This window comes from Mytilus galloprovincialis, chromosome 2 (genome assembly GCF_965363235.1).
Source record: "Mytilus galloprovincialis chromosome 2, xbMytGall1.hap1.1, whole genome shotgun sequence".
NCBI classification, from domain to species: domain Eukaryota; kingdom Metazoa; phylum Mollusca; class Bivalvia; order Mytilida; family Mytilidae; genus Mytilus; species Mytilus galloprovincialis.
The window spans coordinates 44678969-44682890 of record NC_134839.1 but is presented as its reverse complement, the minus strand read 5'-3'; the positions used below and the strand labels follow the sequence as shown (position 1 = coordinate 44682890).

The 3922-nt window shown below is 34.4% G+C and overlaps 1 long non-coding RNA gene across 1 annotated transcript; it reads left to right on the top strand.

The window, feature by feature from the left end:
- The first annotated feature begins 2585 nt into the window (after positions 1-2585).
- Positions 2586-3514, top strand: LOC143063656 (uncharacterized). Its single transcript, XR_012975072.1, has 2 exons — positions 2586-2713; positions 3416-3514. It is a non-coding gene; the product is annotated as an uncharacterized LOC143063656 (long non-coding RNA).
- The last annotated feature ends 408 nt before the right edge of the window (positions 3515-3922 follow it).

Sequence of the window (3922 nt, the reverse complement as noted above, 5' to 3'; positions counted from 1 at the left end):
CCATTCTTGACACCGATTTTTATGCCCCACCTACGATAGTAGAGGGGCATTATGTTTTCTGGTCTGTGGCTCCGTCCGTCCGTCCGTCCAGGTTAAAGTTTTTGGTCAAGGTAGTTTTTGATGAAGCTGAAGTCCAATCAACTTGAAACTTAGTACACTTGTTGCTTATGAGATGATCTTTCTAATTTTTTAAGCCAAATTAGACTTTTGACCCCAATTTCACGGTCCACTGAACATAGAAAATGAAAGTGGGAGTTTCAGGTTGAAGTTTTTGGTCAAGGTAGTTTTTGATGAAGCTGAAGTCCAATCAACTTGAAACTTAGTACACTTGTTGCTTATGATATGATCTTTCTAATTTTAATGCCAAATTAGATAATTATCCAATTTCACGGTCCATGGAACATGGAAAAGGATAGTGCGAGTGGGGTATCCGTGTACTTCGGACACATTCTTGTTACACATGATTAAGCATCTGAATCTTTTTATTTGAAAATTAGGATTGAAAAACAATCACTATTGTAAATATGTACCCTTTTATTTATGTAAATTATTAGATTTCATCTCATCTACATGAACATTGTTTGTTTACTTGTAACCGGATGTTTTTAATGTAGATATTTGTAGTACGCATGCATGAATTTGGATCGGGTCGACTCGCCCTGTTTACATGTTCGCCCTTGGTCTGTTCATCCTGAGTTCTTTAGACCATATAGTACATTCGCCCTGTGTTCATTCTCTTCACTCTTATCAAGGACGTTTTATGATACGTCCTTGCATTTATTAAAAAAAATTAAAAATTGTTAAAAAAAACTCTTAAAACACGATTTAATGAAAATCATCTGTTCCTTATTTTGTTCCCAAGGTAAAACCATCGTGTGCAGCCAATCAAATTCTGTGTTTCTCATGATCAAATTGATAAGCCAATCAAAAACATTTTCTCTGAAGATTATTATACGACCGCAAAAATTGAAAATTTTTTGGTCGTATATTGGTATGATGTTGGCGTCGTCGTCGTCCGAATACTTTTAGCTTTCGCACTCTAACTTTAGTAAAAGTGAATAGAAATCTATGAAATTTTAACACAAGGTTTATGACCACAAAAGGAAGGTTGGGATTGATTTTGGGAGTTTTGGTCCCAATATTTCAGGAATTAGGAGCCAAAAAGGGCCCAAATAAGCATTTTCTTGGTTTTCGCACTATAACTTTAGTTTAAGTAAATAGAAATCTATGAAATTTTAACACAAGGTTTATGACCACAAAAGGAAGGTTGGGATTGATTTTGGGATGTTTGGTTCCAGCAGTTTAGGAATTAGGGGCCAAAAAAGGGCCCAAATAAGCATTTTTCTTGGTTTCGCACAATAACTTTAATATAAGTAAATAGAAATCTATGAAATGTAAACACAAGGTTTATGACCACAAAAGGAAGGTTGGGATTGATTTTGGGAGTTAATGTCCCAACAGTTTAGGAATTAGGGGCCAAAAAGGGGCCCAAATAAGCATTATTCTTGGTTTTCGCACCATAACTTTAGTATAAGTAAATAGAAATCTATGAAATTTAAACACAAGGTTTATAACCATTAAAGGAAGGTTGGGTTTGATTTTGGGAGTTTTGGTCCCAACAGTTTAGGAACAAGGGGCCCAAAAGGTCAAAAATTGATCTTTGTTTGATTTCATCAAAAATTGAATAATTGGGGTTCTTTGATATGCCGAATCTAACTGTGTATGTAGATTCTTAAGTTTTGGTCCCGTTTTCAAATTGGTCTACATTAAGGTCCAAAGGGTCCAAAATTAAACTTAGTTTTATTTTAACAAAAATTGAATCCTTGGGGTTCTTTGATATGCTGAATATAAAAATGTACTTAGATTTTTGATGATTGGTCCAGTTTTCAAGTTGGTCCAAATCGGGGTCCAAATTATACTTTGTTTGATTTAATCAAAAATTGAATAATTGGGGTTCTTTGATATGCCAAATCTAACTGAGTATGTAGACTCTTAATTTTTGGTGACAGACAAGTCTTAAAATTGAGAATGGAAATGGGGAATGTGCCAAAGAGACAACAACCCGACCATTGAAAAAAACAACAGCAGAAGGTCACCAACAGGTCTTCAATGTAGCGAGAAATTCCCGCACCCAGAGGCGTCCTTCAGCTGGCCCCTTAACAAATATATACTAGTTCAGTGATAATGAACGCCATACTAATTTCCAAATTGTACACAAGAAACTAAAATTAAAATAATACAAGACTAACAAAGGCCAGAGGCTCCTGACTAGGGACAGGCGCAAAAATGCGGCGGGTTAGTATTGTTATGCCCCATTTATGGGCATTATGTTTTCTGGTCTGTCAGTCCGTCCTGCTTCAGGTTAAAGTTTATGGTCGAGGTAGTTTTTGATGAAGGTGAAATCCAATCAACTTGAAACTTAGTACACATGTGTTCCTTATAATATGATCTTTCTAATTTTTCTGCCAAATTAAAGATTTTACCTAATTTTCACGGTCCACTGAACATAGAAAATGATTGTATTGATGGGAAATCCATGCAGTGCGTGAACTGGTGACAAAATATTATCGCCCCTGTAAACAGTGGGCTCTTCTGACTAGAGGTAATCGGTAAAGAATAGCGGAAAATGGTGTACATTGTTTACGAGCTTGAAATGAGCTAACACAGACGAACTGAGACGTGTCAACGTAATGTGAATATGATAATGCACCAGGTAAATTATTAATTGTTAAGTTTATCACATCATCGTATCTCCATATGATAGGTAAATAAGTGAATTTTCGATTTTAAGTGTCGTCAGGGTTCAAACCTGGAATCATGCCAACCTTTCATTATTTTTTTTTAATACTAACCTATAGTCGGAACATCTTGATTTTCTCCCAATTTGTAAAGTTAATTATGCTGCTTGACATATATTTTTTTGGGGAAAAAAAATTGATATGCAGTCAAATGTGGCAGTTTTTAATATTTGTTGCTATGTGAAATAAAGGGAAGTTAATTAAAGTAAAAGAAGGCGCGCTTTTTCAAATAGTAAACAATTTAATTCAGATGCATAGTATTTTGTCAAATGATAAAGAATATCGTAGAAACTTGCTAGAAATTCATCTAATTTATAAAAGATATACAACATGACATACTGAAATCTGAAAAGGGGTAAAACCACCATACCTTGAACAAATTCAGTTAAAAAAAGGGGGGGGGGGGTAAAATGCTACGAAATTTAGATTTTATTTATTTTTTGTCGACAGCCAAAAGATGATTTGACATGTAACTAACTACTTTTTCAATTTCATTGTAAAGTAAAATTGGCTTTTTTTTGGGGTCTCTGTTTATTGTGGTCTGATGTTTTCAGGTTCTCTTTGGATTGCCAAATAATATTATAATCATCTAATTGAATGTTCAAATTATTTTGCAGCGATGGTGTGTATGGAAGGAAGACTGTCATAAAACCCAACAGTTCCGGATGGCCCTTTAAATAATTGCTTAACATCAATAGCGATGTAAGATTTTAAAAGTGTTTGATTTAGCACAAGTTTAGCCAGGTTTTCCTTGTAATTGTGGCAGAAAAACCACTAGACAGTGTCATGCATTGAAAGGATATCAAACGAATATTTTATGGAATGATTCTCATACATATAAAATCATATGCATAGGAATGTGGAGCTAGTGTCTTTCATGCAGCAATTTTTAATTTCCAATATAAACTCTGAAAAGACAAGAGCATAGAAATGTATACCAATGAGAAACATTCTTTGTGAATAAAATCATTCCAAAACTTAAATGTGTCATTAGTGTTGCATTATTTATCAGTAGAGATAATCAGATTCCAGTAAGATTGTCCAACTGATGGTTTTTGTTTGTAATCATTTTTGTAAATCTTAGTTGTTTTGACAATCCGGGCTGTGCATGTTGCCCGACTGCC